The sequence below is a fragment of the Hippopotamus amphibius genome, chromosome 11 (assembly GCF_030028045.1).
Source record: "Hippopotamus amphibius kiboko isolate mHipAmp2 chromosome 11, mHipAmp2.hap2, whole genome shotgun sequence".
Classification (NCBI taxonomy): domain Eukaryota; kingdom Metazoa; phylum Chordata; class Mammalia; order Artiodactyla; family Hippopotamidae; genus Hippopotamus; species Hippopotamus amphibius.
The window spans coordinates 431,887-447,647 of NC_080196.1; the positions used below are offsets into that span (position 1 = coordinate 431,887).

The 15,761-nt window shown below is 49.6% G+C and overlaps 1 protein-coding gene across 8 annotated transcripts in view; it reads right to left on the reverse strand.

Annotated features, from left to right (window-relative positions):
• EXOC2 (exocyst complex component 2) overlaps nt 1–14,655 on the reverse strand; it is a 146,089-nt gene extending 131,434 nt beyond the window's left edge. For all 8 annotated transcript variants that reach the window (XR_009048053.1, XR_009048051.1, XR_009048052.1 and 5 more), the window contains exon 1: nt 14,450–14,655. The gene's annotated coding sequence lies outside the window, so the exon portion shown is untranslated. The remainder of the gene's footprint in view (nt 1–14,449) is intronic.
• Between the last annotated feature and the right edge of the window lie 1,106 nt (nt 14,656–15,761).

The following is a 15,761-nucleotide window of genomic DNA, read 5'->3' on the forward strand; positions in this document are numbered from 1 at the left end:
GTTCTCTTAGCCATCTCTCAGAGATACTGGTCCAGATGAACTCTAAAATGTTTCTTTGATTCTAAAACTAATCCTACTAGAATTGTGATTGGAATTATCACCACCCGCCATCCTCTGTTCATACTTTTTTGTCCATCTCTATTGCCTAGAGTGCATGTCCCATAGAGAAGGGGTTCTGCCTCTCCCGTACACTGCTGCACACCCAGAATTCAGAACAGTATGTTCTAAACAGTATGAACAGTTAGAACAGTAGTTCTAACTGATGCCTAACATGTTATCTGTTAAATGAACACATGTATCAGTTACACAGAATGTATGGATAATTGCAGTACATTTAAGATATCTACAACATTGAATCTTACTTATTTTTTATGACTGTCAATAAACTGTTCAGCTCTGTTCACAGGGAAAGTTCATGTAATTTATCTGAAATCAACTTATCGAGCCTCTCTCAACTGAAATCATTTTGCAAAAGATCTTTTATGTTTTCTCTGCAGAAAATCTTATTACCTTTAAATACTGTAATAACTTTGGCTCTTACTGGTCAATATCTGTGTCACTTATTTGCACTGCCTTACTGCATGTGCTGGGATGCCCCCGACAATGCTAACCATGGTAACTGCAGCAGGCAAGCCTCTGGAGCAGCACTTCTCCACGGTTCTGCCTCCAAGAGAAGCCTTTTTATTTAGGTCTTTTTCCTAATCACCCTAGAGAAATTTTAATATCATCAATATATGTTTATCTGCACTTTATACGTAAAGATTAAGATTTTCTGTCCCCTCGAGAGCTAATATTCAGTTATTGCTCCTGGGGAGAATTTTAGAATACTTTTCAGAAAGTCAGATATTCTGATCTGATTTTCAAGTTTAGTATCATACTAGTTTCTTCCACAGTTAAGGTTTTATTACTTTTTTCATTGTCTTGAGTATGTGAAAATATCTTTTTCATGGTGAAGACTCATCAATACTTTGTTTTAATGACCTTTTTATAATAGTCCCCGATGTAAGCTATAAACTCTACTTTCTTTTTCAGGCACACTGTTACTAATTCATTAATGACATCTTCAACATGTATTAATTCCTCTTCCTTGCATTTTATTTTGCTTTTTTTCTATCTGTCTAGACTGAATACTTAGTTCGTTTGTTCTAATCCAATATAATTCTTATTCTTAATACCCCACAGGTACTCTTAATCCCCCATAGGTAAGGCTTTTTTCCTCTGGCTTACTTCAGATTTTCTCTTTTTGATTTTCTGCAATCTGAATATAATATGATTAGATGCAGATTTTCTAGTACTGATCCTGCCTGGTATTCCCTGTTTCCTAGATCTGCCATTTGCTGTCTAGTATTAATACTGGAAAATTCTCAGTCATTACTGCTTCACATCATTTCCACAGAGAGGGGGCAAATGGAGACTCACCCATCCTGTTCCCCAGAGTCCCCCCTGATGTCCCCATGCTCAACCCTCCACTCTGTCCTCCTCCACCCTGTCCCCTAAACTGTACACTGAATAAGAAAAAAGAAAAAAAAACTTTTTATAGAAAAAAAAAAAAAAAGAAAAAATCACAAAACAGACAAAAAGGAAAGAAGCCAACTGTGGTCTACGTCTCTCATCAAAAATCAGCTCCCTAGGTAAAAGGTCCAAAACCTAGGCCCACCCAGGGACTCACACAAGAGCTCGGAATTTCCTAACCGTGGTTCCTTATGAGGTCAGAGCAAGAAATGGGCCTACAGCAGCTGGAGGTAACCCACAGTGGTTTTCTCAGTTTTTTGGTCTCAAGAACCATTTACTCTTTTTGTAAAAAAAGGGGGGAGGGAACCCCAAAGGACCTTTTGTTTACATTAGTGATAGCAATTAATATTTACTTTATTAGAAATTAAAACCTATAGGATGCTTCAGTGGCTTTTTTATTTCTATTGTGAAAAGCTGTAATAATTTTTGCCTTTAAAAAGCTCACGTCTACACCCAAAACAATTCAACTCCTTTTTCTTTAAGCTCTAAGTGATTGGTCTCAAAGTGATGCCACAACTTAACCAGCAAGATGACACTCTAAGAAAATGTTCTGAAAAGTATGCATGACCATAAAAACTTAAACAAATTGGTTAAAAAAAAAAAAAAAACTTACATGCTGGGCGTATATATTATATACGCATAAATATATTTAGGTAAATATTTGGCATTTTAGAATACTTATTGCCAGGAACTTTTTCTATAAATTTAAAATCATTTTACACACACAAATATATACACATACATATACAAAACACATATTATGTATATGTATATATAAACATATACATATACACACACAAATACATACATAATACAATATATAAAGCTTCCATGGGACAGTTTCCTGACCAGATGTTCAGAGAAGTTGCAGCCTGCATATCAAGTGACCTTTTCTGGACAAGACCCTATTGTGAAGAGGAAAAACCTGCCCAACTGACACCAGCCTAGCACAGAAAGCTTCCAGTAAACAGGTAAGCCTGGCCCTGACCTTGGAAGCCTATGATGGACCACGCTGGGGGCTGCCGGGCTCCAGCAGCCACTCCAGGCTAGCCCCAAGGTCCCACCTGCCCCCAGGGCCCAGGACAGCCTGCAGGTCCAGATGCAGGGAAACAGGTCGACCGCCCCAGCCAGCTGTGCTCGACGAATTATCAGCTTCCTCAAAAACACACCCAAGGCCTAGAAAAGGCCCCCAAACCCGGCAAGAAACAACAGACTCTTGTTTCCTGCGATGGATCCAATGGAAATTCAAGCTCTGGGCTAGTAATTTACATGAGCATTTTCAACTTTTGCAAATAAAAAAATATAATTCCTTTCTTTAACAACAATAATTATATAATCTATATATTTATAAATGTGTTACTATATAATTTATATATTATGATTTTAGAGTGTATAGAAAAAGTTTAGTATTCTAAAATGCTAAGTAGTTTTATTAATACTGGTAAGATTATCAGATTAAACAGCCTGTCCAAAGTCACAGCTAGTGAGTGGCAGAGCTGGGATTCAAAACCAGGCCTCGGGCCCATGTTATTCTGATTCTCCGTGTGATTTTTCTTTTTTACCTTTTATTATAGAAATTTTAAGCATACAGAAAGGAAGAGAGACCAGCATAATGAAGCCCCAAGTTCCCATTTCGTCTCTTTTTCGACTACATCTCCTCAACACACTTTATGCTGTTTTTGAGGGAGTAAAGAAGATCCCAGATATCACACCATTTCACCTATACAGATTTCAGTTTGTGTCTCTATAAAGGACTTTGTACTCAGCCCAAGTTCAACTGCTCTATATTGTCTCAAAAGCTATTTGTTACATTGATGTGGTAGAATCGAGATCCAACCAGTGCTCCTAAGAAAGGGAGGGTGGGTAAAAAATAAAACAAAACCGACTCTACCTTTGCGTACGCATACCTACATGACGAATATGGAGAAAGGCTGAGGACAGATTCCAGAGGTCAATGTCTTTGGTTGGGAGAGGGGGGAGGGTCAGGGAAATCATGTTTGTATAGGACTTTCCCTGGGGTGGTGAGCACCAACGCAAACTTCTGAGATGCAGCTGGCCTTGGGCTGCACAGAAAGGCCAACTGCAGAGCACAGGACGGAGCAGCCCTCGTCGACAGGGACCCAGGCAGTCTACCGCGTCCTTAGGACAGTGACCACATGACCTTTCCTCTCAGCAGTTCTGGACCTGCTTGCTTCTCCTCCAAATCGACCTGCACTGGAAAGGGATTACAACAAATAGCAACCCATACATTTAAAAAAAAAAAAAAGAAAAGAAAAAAAGCATTAAAGTACCAAGGTCCCTGATAAAGAGCCGTCCACCTTCAATGGGTTTGGTTAGGAGTGTATCACATTCTTTCCTGTGCGCCCAGCACCTAGCCCAGCGCCAGAACTTGGCAGTTGGCAGCTGGGAGAACGGACCCGGGAACGCATGGGCTCACTGCGCTTTCTTCTTCTGGCGCTTCAAGGACAGCAGAAAACCTCAGGCCGTGTGGGATTCCAGCTAAGAGACACCACCGAGAGCTGGCCTGTGAGAGGGAGGCCGACCTGACTCGTCCCACTGCAGGACAGATGCCATTCTTGATTCTGTGCCATGTCCTGTGCACTATTTTTTAAACCACTAAATGTGCGCCACAATAGGAATCGCCAAAAACTACTACTGAGTCCTCTAACTGCACCCTAAAAGTTTTCTTGATCACCCTGTGACGGCTCCTCTGGCCACTCAGCCCAGAGGCGCTCACTTTACAGGCAGGTTACAGCTCAGGCCAGATTAACTGCCAAGACCATGCAGAACAACCCCTCTTCTTGGGCTGCCTCGGGAGGTGTGGCCTCCAATTGTAACGCCCAAGAGGTGAAAAATTTGCTACTCTATTACCACTTCCATAAAGAATTACCTGAAAATCAGAAATCTAATGTGTACGGTCAGATCTTTAATATTGTGTCCCCTTTTCCCCAAAAACAGTTTAAATGTTTAAACCAAGTTTACCCCTTGTAAATCTTTGGTTAAAAAAATCAAAGGGGTAAAAAATCTGAGTTTTACTCCTCGTAAATCTTTGATTAAACAAATATTTATTTTTCAACCATCTTTTATTTCTATGAAAATCAAGCCAAAACTGATTTAAAGTCTGATTTTTCAGTTTAAAAAATCCACATGTAAAAAAGGGAGGAGCAGTACTGAGAATATAAAAAAAGATTCCAACTCCTCAGTTCTAAATAATGTGAAGTCCAAACAAAGATAGTAATTTTTTCCTTAAGCTTAAGGACGAATTTGTCTTCAACAGAGAAGCATTTAGAGATGCTATTTTTTAAAATGCTGCCAAGGTACTACGGCTCTACAGAAAAGCTCTACAGATGCTTTTCTTTGCCCTGCAAAGGACGTGCTACTCTGGAGGGCAGTTTCCCACTCCTGTGGCCCCTCTCCCTGCTTCCCTGCTCAGGGCTCATTCCTAGAGCACTCAGCCCAACAAACAGGAAGCACGAAATGGAGGCACTGGGTCCAATCAGGATTTATCCACTGAGAGTTCAAACAACCGGTTGGCAATGACTGCTGACACTGCAACTCAGGTCCCGGCAGGACTGCTGCGGCAGAGGGCTGGGTGACAGACAGGCAGTACACATGTGGCACGTCTATCAAAGATAAGCCTAGAGCATTTCACAGCTCCTGTTAAGTATTTGTTTCCAAAACGTTAAGTTCAATGTTATTTATAATGATTAATTTGAGTATAACCTCCATTTATCAGTGTTTTCTTTCTATATATAATTTTCACTTGCTAGATAAAAAACATAAGGAAATTACTAATACTACACACATTCTGCCATAATCAACACAAAAGGTTACATACCGCATGATTCCATTTCCATGAACATTCAGAAGAGGTAAACCCAGAGAGACGGTGAGATGATTAGTGGCGGCTAGAGGAGGGGACGGGAAGGGACCGATCGTGGAGTGATGAAATGTTGCTTTGTGAATATCCTCATTTTGCAGAACCCCAAAATAGACACAAGAGCAGATTAAGAATGGCAGCATTTTTTTAAAGCATCTGACACCACCACGTTCTAAAATCTTCTGAGTCAAGATCAAATGAGACTAAGGGCAGCCAAGGCCAGGACTGAAAGGGAGCAAGGGAGAGGAGGAAGGCTATACCCTCCCCGTTCACTTACTGAAACTAAGGGTTAAAATCAGCAGGGAAAGCAGCAGAACAACAATAAGCCCCTCTGGAAAGCGTCAGTGGCCTGGCCTGTCCAGTCCTGAACAGGCATCAGCAACACCAACTCCATTCCAGCAAGACTGTTGGGGAGACAGGGAGAGGAAGAAGTAAACAATGGACAATCCCAATGACATCAACAGTCCACATGTGCTCACTTAAATCACAGGATACTGAACCATCTCTACAAGAATGGTCAAGAATGAGAAGGGAATGAAATCTAGAAACTACTGCTAAGCTATTGATAACGAAAGAATCAGGGAAAAAAGATACTGTCCTAAATTTATATTATTGCATAAAAACAAAGCTTCATTTCTCATTAAAAAAAAAAATTCAACGGAGTAAAATTAAAGATCCAATTGGCTTTATTCAAGATTCATGCATTGGGAAACATTCCCTCCAGGAAACAGAAAGGAGCGCCTCCTCGGAGCTCTCCGCAGTGGAAGACTCCTGCAGGCAGAGGAGCTGGTAAAGCAGGTACCAGCACAGAGCTGTTCCAGGCAAGGTCAGCTTCCTCCAGGGGACAGCACAGATTATCTCACTAGTCCTGACCAAGTAATTCCAGAATGACTGGTTAAGATTATCTTCCTGGGAAAGCCTGAAACTGCAACTAAATTAGGTATGAAAGTCTCAGTTTGGTGACATGGGCTTAGCACAAGTGCTTCCATTTTGAGCCTGTTGTCTCTTTTTTCAGCAGTCTCGGCTTGTCAGATCTTTACTATGAAATAAGCCAATAAGACTGCTGACAAATAAAATAACTACTGTCAACAGGCATGCCAAAATCAATGTAGATTTTCAAAAAAGGTCAAGGAATCAACTGTCAGCTTAAATTGGTTACTTTTATTAAAACTGTTAAACATGACAGGATGTCACTTAACTCCCAGATTCCTTTACATGAGCAGAGCTGGGTTAATTAGACCCAAATTTTGTATAATAGCTTTCCCAATTTCTAAAAATGCATCAACTTTGTCACTTATCAAAACTTCTGCTTTATTTCCCTAGCTCTACCTCAAAGGAAACACCTCCAAGGCTGCATATCTTGACACAGTGAAAGCAACACCACCCCAGCACTCAGCAGTGCCATTAGCATTTCTGAGCCTCGGGGATCAAACAGGGAGACGCGGCCGCCGAGGCTGCAGCCCAGCTGTGAGGGATCCGAGCTGCTCGCGGCGGAGTCAGGCTTAACAGAAACCCTGGGCACAATCCGGCATCCGAAATAAAGTAAACAGTCGTGCTCTCTCCCATCCACCCTGTTAGCAGCCTCTCGGCGAGAAGACCACACACTCGGACCACACAGCGCCAGCCTGACTCGCACGCAACATCCGCCAGCTGTCACACGGCGGCAGGAGGGGAGCGGGGAGGAGGGGGGAGGGGGAGGGGCGGCGAGCCAGGAAGGGAGAGCGCAGGGACGGCGAAGCCTTGTCTCCCTGAGAAAACAAGCCGGTCCGGCCCTGTGTGGCCTTGACCTGTCCTCCCCCAGCCAATTTAGCAGCTGATGAAGGATTAACAAAGCTCCCATTTAACATCAATTAACCTCCGATCCATCACAGGTCAAAAGAGAAAATTACCATTATAAAAGTAGTTCATTAAAATAAAGACAGACACATTTTCCTAAAATCCATAATATATACTCAAATAAATGCATTTTTTTAAGATTTATATTACATTGTTTTTAACCCTCTTGCTTCTTTTCCTTTAATGAAGCGCACAGCATGAATGTGAAGTGTTTCTGCAACAGAGGTCAGAAAATTTTAATTTTATAATTTTCCCATATTTTACTGTGGCACCATCTTTAATTTTCCAAAAGACTTCCTGGTAGAACAAAAGACAGCAAATTATTTTTTACATAACTTCAGACTAAATATACACAGAAAAAAATAACAGCATTGGGGAGACAAAACAAAATGTAACCACAAAGTAGCTTTAAAAGGGTTAAACCAAAACTTGTTGCTATTAGTGAGGAAGAATTTTGACTGGAATAGCAGACAAGAAATTTGAACAAAACTAGGGATCAAGTGGTCTTTCCCTGTCAGGTACCCAGAGGCCCAGCTCAGCTAAAGGGATAAGGCCCCGAGTTGGGAAAACAGAAGTTCTGACTCACTGAAGACTTGGAGAACCTTCCGCAACAGGCCAAGGAAAGCCTCCTGACGATGAAGCACTATTTTCTGAGATCAGGCCGTAGAAAAGTGAGCTTCCCCCCAAAACTACCAAATAATAGTAATAATAAACTCCCAAACTCCCCCAGCCCCCACCCATGCTACTCCAGTGAGCATCATAGAGGAGCAAATCAGAAAGGCAGACCCTCAGCAGCCCAGCCCAACCCACAGACACACGTCTCTGCCACTCTGTGCGCAACAGGCAGACCTCTCCTGCCCAGAACCCTCCTGGATCCAAAGGACCCCAAAAAATCTGGCTGCAGAGCTGCCGAATGAGTTTGAAAAATAAAATCATACTCAACTAGACTCTTGGGCCACCCACCAACAGACCCAAACTGCAGAATTCACCACATCTTCCTGGAGCTACTTCAACCTGCCCTGCCCCCAGGGCAAGGCCTGGTGGGGGCTGGCCCCAGAGGGATCTCCCAGAGACCCGGGGCGAAGTCTCAGAGAACGGTGATTCACCTCCTTCAGCCCTCTGTAAACTCTACTTTTCCTGAGCAAGGTCAAGTCCTATCACACTGCCACACCCCTTACATCTCACACGTCAGGACGGAACAAGTCAGACACGGGTTGTGAACTCCTGTCCAGTGCCCTAAGTTAATCATCTCCCTCCTCCTGCTCTCTCTCAAAACCATAGTTAACAAAATCACAGTCATGCGCGAATCTGAAAGAACCCACGGGTACCAAATGCACAGAGGCGGCTCCTGAGGTCTCAGGAGGAATGTTAGCAGAAAGGAAGGGCTGGACACAGAAGAGATAAAGCTCCCCGCTTTCCCGGCTCTCTTCTTTTACCTCTGCCCTTCATTACTCCCATAAACAAAGAATAACTGAGATGTACTGGGTTTTTAAACGAATGTATACGTTTCAATTTATCTGGGAAAAAAATCCAACAACTTAAAAAATATAACTGATAAATAACACAATTTTTTTTTTCATGGGGAAAAAAAGCCCTTCGCTCCTGCTCCAATGTTTGGAGGTACGGGGTTAAAGGGAGAGAAGGTATATGAGGTGACTAGCAGAGAATGCTGGAAACCAGACAGTCCACAGGGAAAGCCTGACAATTCCACTCTCCAGAGCTCCCACACACCTCATCTGTCACATAAATACTCGATTACCCAGCTATTCTTTTCTCTTTTTTTTTTGGTAACTTTCTTTTTGGTATTTAACTGCCTCTTTTTTTTTTTTAATTTCTTCCTTCCTTCCTTCCTTTTTCTTTCTTTCTTTCTTGGCTGCATTGGGTCTTCCTTACTGCACATAGGCTTTCTCTAGTTGCAACCAGCAGGGGCTACACTTCATTGTGGTGCACGGGCTCCTCACTGCGGTGGCTTCTCTTGTTGCAGGGCACGGGCCCTAGGCACGCGGCTTCAGTAGTTGTGGCACACAGGCTCAGTAGTTGTGGCTCCTGGGCTCTAGAGTGTATGCTCAGTCGTTCTGGCGCGCGGGCTTAGTTGCTCCAAGGCATGTGGGATCTTCCCAGCCCAGGGCTCAAACCCACATCCTCTGCATTGGCAGGCAGATTCTTAACCACTGCACCACCTAGGAAGTCCCCCAGCTATTCTCTTAAAACAAGTACTGAATTCTACCTTAATTAGAAGAGTTTATTAAAACTCTCCTTTATTTCCCAGAAACTATAAACTCTCTGCCTCAGCAGGCTAAGTCTCCTCCTAGGGGACAGTTATCTTGGCTACATGTGAAAGTTAAAAGCTGTGCGTCCAAAGGTGGCTGGTCCTCTAACTCGGGCCCTCAACACCCAGGGCCATGGACCAGTACTGGTCCGCGGGCTGTTAGGAACCAGGCAGCATAGCAGCAGGTGGACAGTGGGTGAGTGAGCAAAGCTTCACGTGAAGCCGCATCTGCCGCTCCCCATCACTCATATCACCGCCTGAACCATCCCACACCCCATCTCCCGCCCCTCCATCCGTGGAAAAATTGTCCTCCAATGAAACCAGTTCCTGGTGCCAAAAAGGTTGGGGACCACTGCTCTAACTCGTGCCACTGGACACTGGTGACTATCACGAATGAAACAGAACAGTGCAAATCCATCGTGTCCACCAGCGCCCTCCAAAAGAGAAACAAGAACAAAAAAGTCAAAGAAGGTGCACTACTTAACGGAAGGACGAAGGGAGAGTGCTTCGTGTCAAAGCACAGCATTATTTGCTCAGCAGTCTACAGCCAGTTGTCCCCATGTCCCTACCACCTCCTCTTTACTAGGTCCACGTGGGTTGGACAAAACATAACTTCTTGATATGTTCGGAAATGTAAGTTTTTAGGGAAAAAAATGTCCAGGTGTCCACCCCACCCCCAAAAGACAGGTCACCTGGACAATATTGAAAAGGTCATTATCAAATAAAACCGATTTCTATTTTTGTTTAGTGGACCCAGAAGATTTGAGATACACAAAGAGACTGGTTACCACCCAGCACCTCAAAAGGTGACAGCATCAGACTCCCATCCCTCAGAAAAACAAAGAGATGCAGATAAACCAGGATCTGAAATACCCTCAGACTGTTCAGTCAAAACAAGCATCTATTAAGCACTACACTGGAGAAATGACAGGAACAAGACCTAGTGACAAGGGGGTCCTGGGTGACCTTGGCCTTGGGGTGAGTGATGAGGAGTATAAACAACTATTTAAGAAACCCAGCTGGGAAGGGAAGGAATGAGAGGGTCTTTAACAGGGGAATGTGAAATCAAGGGAGGATGCTACCTTTTTATTGTTGTTTTTCTGTCTTGCTTTACTCTTATCTGTCTAAGCATGTTTCAAGGCTGACAGGAAGGAGCCTTTGGCAAGAGATGAACACTGAGTGGAGTGCACCCGAAGGCAGGAGTGGAGGGGCAGTACAGGGCCCAGGCACAGGGATCCGTCCTGGGATAAATGCAATCTCTTTCAGTGTAACTGGGAGGAGGAAAGGCTTTGGAAGAAAGAGCCCAGGATTCTCCTCTGACAGCTCTAATAGTTCTCCAGTTGCAAGATTATCTGCTAAGAGTAGAGACTGATTATGTGAAAGGATGAGAGGTTTGAGAAGAGTGGGAAATGCTTAACATAGATTCTGCAGAGAAGCAGCAAGTGCTAACAAGGAAAACTCTATAATGAATTCTTTGATGGCCAGTTGCAATTGGTGACCATGGATTTACAGGGGTACAAATGTAGACGCTAGGATTTTCCTCTGCTGGTCTTAGCAACTCAGTTCAAGCATTAAAAAAGGCAAAGAGCTGAGATGGTCCAGGGCTGAGAATCTGCCAGACAAATGCCACAGAAAGATGAGGGAGGATATAACTGAGCATCCTGGTAGGAGAGTGAGGGAAGATAGGGTAAAAAAGCAGATGTAATGGAGGTAACTGAGCGAGGATCAAAAAGTTAAGAGGCTGCCAGCAAAGAGTGGGTGCCCTGAGCTCTGGATTTCAGAGGGGAACCAGTGTCAGGTTGGGGCACCTCATTCCTGCTCCCCTAGTCCTCAGCACCACACCGCTGGCAGCAGCCACACCCCTCAGCTGAGACTCCAGCCCTGACAGCTTTGCTTTCTCCTCTGTCCCCTCCAGCTGTTTAGTTTCCCTCTGGGCCTCACTATCCCATTTGTTCCCTCACCCTGCCCACACCTCTGCAAGCAGTTCCTCTACTTACATCTCTTTATTTGAACCATCTGGCATGAATACTGATTCCTACTGACTTATCCAGATACACATTATGTCAATCACATGGGGCTTTCATTAAAATTAAAGCAAAACCAAATATTCCTTGCTTTTTGTCTTGTTTTGTCTTTAAGTAAAATTATAATACAACAAAAGTTAAAATCATACACTCTCCAAAATCACAGCACTTTACAAGTGGATAAAGCCTTAAAAAATTCACCAAAGCTTACAGATCAAACTAAAGCCAACACTGCCAAGAGCAGCACAGCTAGCAAGTAGCAGAGGGAGAGCTCAGTCTGCGCTGCACAAGGACTTCTGAGAGCTAGCCTGTGCCGGGCACCACCCTAGGTCATACCAAGGGTCCCCCTTGTGCAGCTTACATTCCGACTAAGATCCAGGCTTCCAAGTCCTAGTGTCCACTGCTCTTTCCATACTGGCACCAAGATTTATCGTAAGTAGGAAACAATAAGTAGAAGAAATTACTAAAACCAAAACTTAAGCAAACTGTATAGTCCACTCTAGTCTTAAAAGCCACCAACAGTATTAAAGAATGTTAGGCTTCCTAGGTGGCGCAGTGGTTAAGAATCCGCCTGCCAATGCAGAGGACATGGGTTCAATCCCTGCTCCAGGAAGATCCCACATGCCACGGAGCAACTAAGCCCGTGTGCCAAAAAAAAAAAAAAAAAAAAAAAGAATGTTAATGAAGCTTTTGGGCAAACCTAATACAATTTTCCAGAAAAAAATGTCTCATAAGTCAGTTCCAAACTCCCATGCCTGAACTTCAAGGCACTCCATAATCTAAAATGCACTCCCTTCCCAGCCTGTAGGCCTCTGTTCCTCATAAGCCATCCAAACATTCACATGCCTTCTCTCTGAAGAGCCACATCAAGGTCCAATCTCCATGGAGCTTTCCCGGTTGCTCCAACCCCGAAAGATCCTTCCCCCCTCTGAATTCCTGTTGTACTTACACTGAATACTGCCGCTTAGTTCTTGGCTATTTAATGGAAAGGGCAAAAATATCCCCTTCTCAATACAGACTTATTTTATTTCTAACATGTGTCAGGCATATGCAAAAACTGGGAGTTACAGAAATGACTAGGATGAATCCTTGTCTGGCAAGAGCTTAGTCTTTTGACAAATAATAGCTACAGCCCCTAAGATAACAAAAACAGGACAAGTGCTAAGTAGTTATAGGATGCACTGAGCTGGAAATTTTCAAAGCATGAAGAACTCTGAGATAATCTAGTTTTATGTATTCTCAGGTACAAGGGAACCGGAGCCCAAAAAGGCTGCTAAGTAGCTCAGCCCATGCTACAAGGCAAGTGCTGGTAACACACGGACCAGTAAAGGGATTTTCGACTCCATAATTTTCGAATTGAGATCTAAGGATGCCTACGGGTGCGTCCACAGCTCCAAGATGCATCAGTCCTCTACAACTGCCGTAAGGTGGGTTTACACCAACAATTCTTTTACGTCCACGTAAAGCTGCACAGAGCCCGTGACCCACCACACGGTCTCCCCAGGCCATCCCGGGGGGTCCGGGGACACCCGCCCCGGGGCCTGGGAACAGCCCAGGCCCTGGCACGCGGCGCGGCGCCCGACGTGGCTGCCCGCGCGGTCCACAGGCAGGCTCCAGCCCGCGGCCCGCGGCCCCCAGCGCGGCGCCAGGCAGGGCGCGAGGCCCTTGACCGGACGACGGCCCGCGCAGAGGCCGCCAGTGCTCATTCCGCTTCCCGGCGGGCGCGCGCGGAACAGGCTCTCAGACACGGGTGGGAGGAACGAGAGGGTAGCCCCGCGGGCCGAGCGTCATCTCTCAGCGAGCCGGGTTTTCAGCGTGATGCGCAGTTCAGGAAACTAGATGCCTGACAAGAGGGAAAGATCATTTCCCGAGGGGTGCGAGCGTTGTTCCGAGGCAGCCTCGCGGGATCCTCGGCTGCAGAGCCCCAGATCCCTCCGTGAGAGGGCCGACGCGCCCGCGGGAGCCTAAGCGCCCGGCCTGCCCGGAGCTCGGCCCGGACGTCGGCGCCCCGCAGCCGGCCGCGCGGCCCCAGCCAGCACTCGCTTTCCCGCACAGCGCGCCCCTGGTGCGTTTACTCAGAGCGACGAAACCATCCCCGTGCGCCCACCCTTCCCGGCGGGTCCAGGCTTCAGCGATGCGGAAGCGCTCGCTCCCACTCACGGGCAGGCTCTTCGGCGCCGGTTTCCCGCCCGCCCGGGCTGCGCGCCCGCCCGAGCCGCCCGCCCGGGCGTGAAGCAGAGCGCGCGGGGCCTCGCCGCGGGGCCTCACGGGCGGCTCAGCCCTCAGAGACGACACGGCTCCGGGCGAGTCCGCGAGCGCGCCCGGCCTCCGCCGCCCCGTCTGTGGCACGCGGCTGAGGCAGCGGGTCCGGAGCTGCCGCGACGCGCACCCGGCACACGCCCCCGAGGCTCTCCGGAGCCGCCGCCCAGCACGGCCGGCGAAGCCCGCCTCCGCCCTGGGCCCTCAGGCCCCACACAGGGGCAGGCGAGCAGGCGCGCCAGGAAGCAGCTGAGGCCCGCCGCGGCCCGGCCCCGGGGCTGAGGGCTCCGCAGGTGCCCGCGGGAGCGGGGCGGGTCCGGGACCCCCGCAGGTGCCCGGGACGGGGGCGGGGCCGGGACCCCCCAGGTGCCCGGACGGGAGGGTCTGGGGGCGGGGCCCCGCAGGTGACCGGGACGGGGGGGCGGGGCCGGGACGCCCCAGGTGCCCGGGACCGAGGGGTCTGGGGGCGGGACCCCCGCAGGTGCCCGGGACGGGGGGGCGGGGCCGGGACTCCCCAGGTGCCCGGGACCGGGGGGTCTGGGGGCGGGGCCCCCGCAGGTGCCCCTCCGCACAGTCGCGGCTGCAGAGCGCCGCGAGGTTGACGGCGGTTGCTGGCCCTCCCGCCCGCCTCCGGCCGGCCTCAGCCAAGGCCTCGGCACCCACGCCTACCTGAGGCCCGCACGGACAGGGGCCCCGCGCTCCTCCGAGGGCTCCCGGGCCGCGGCCGCCCCGCCGCCAGCGCCCTCACTTCCGCCGCCGGAGCGCCGAGGGCGTCGATCCGCCGCGCCGTCGCGAGCCGAGCGCCCGACGGCCGAGCCTCGGGGGCGGGGCGGGGCGGGGCGGGGCGGGGCGGGGCGGGGGCGGGGCACGGGGAGCGCGGAGGACCCGGCCGCGACCCGGTCCCTCAGCGGCCGCAGGCTGAGTCTCCGCGTCCGGGCCGCAGGCGGCGCGCAGCCCGGGAGGCCGCGGTGCTCGCGGCCCGGAGCCCTGAGCGTGGACACGGCTCGGAACCAGCGGGCAGGCGCTGCCGTGCTCGGGCCTCGGACACTGAGGGCGGCCCCTCCGGGCCCAGGAAGAGGGAAGCGGCGGCCGGAAGTGACGCGCCGCCCCGAGCGCGGCGGGGCCGGAAAGCAACGAGCTCTTCCGGCCGCTGGGTTTGGTGCGGAAGCAGCCGCGCGGGGCGCCTTCCGGCGCCGGGAGGCGGCGGGGCCGGCACTCTTCTCCGGCCGGCCGCGCGGGGCGCCCCGGCGGCTACCCGCGGCGAACGGGCCCGCGAATGTGTCGCCGTGGGGCGGTGATGCAGCGGAGGCTCGGCGGCGAGCGCCGTTCCTCAGACGCAGCCGCGGCGCCCCCACCCGGGAGGGCCTGCGCGAGGGAGAGGGCTCGGCCTGGAGGGCGCGGGTCAGGCCAGCGCGCGGCGGCGCGGCCCCGGCTCCCGCGGCAGCGTGGGCGCTGTGCCGGGGTACCCGGAGCTCCCTGCCGCCTGACGACCTCGCCTCCTTCGGGCCCCTCACGCGGGCCACAAAATCGGACCCTCGCGATCAGGAGGAAGCGGGGGTGCGGAGAGCGACTCTGGACTTGGGGCGCCCCGGGCATCTTTTCCGTGACTGGCGATGCCGGCGGGAGGCCTGACAGGGGCGTGGCGGCCAGAGGCTCCGGACCCGCGAGGACGGAGATCCGCTCACGTCCTCGGGCAAGCGCCCGGGCCCGCAGAAGGGCTGGCGGAGGGTCCCCTGCAGTCCAGGATGCGTGACAGAGGAGGCGGGTGCCGGGAGCCTCTGCGGCGCAGGACCACGGGCAGCAGGAGCCCGCAGCTCCGCCTGTCGGCGCGCCGGCTGTGGGTGCGGGGCGCCGGGGACAGGGCCGCGCGAGCCTCTGACGCCTGTCCCCGGGCCTCGGGGCCTTCTTCCCGGACACGTGGCAAGCTGGAAGCGCTGGAGAGCTCCCCGGCCTGGAGGCAGGCTTCAGCCAGAGCCGGGCA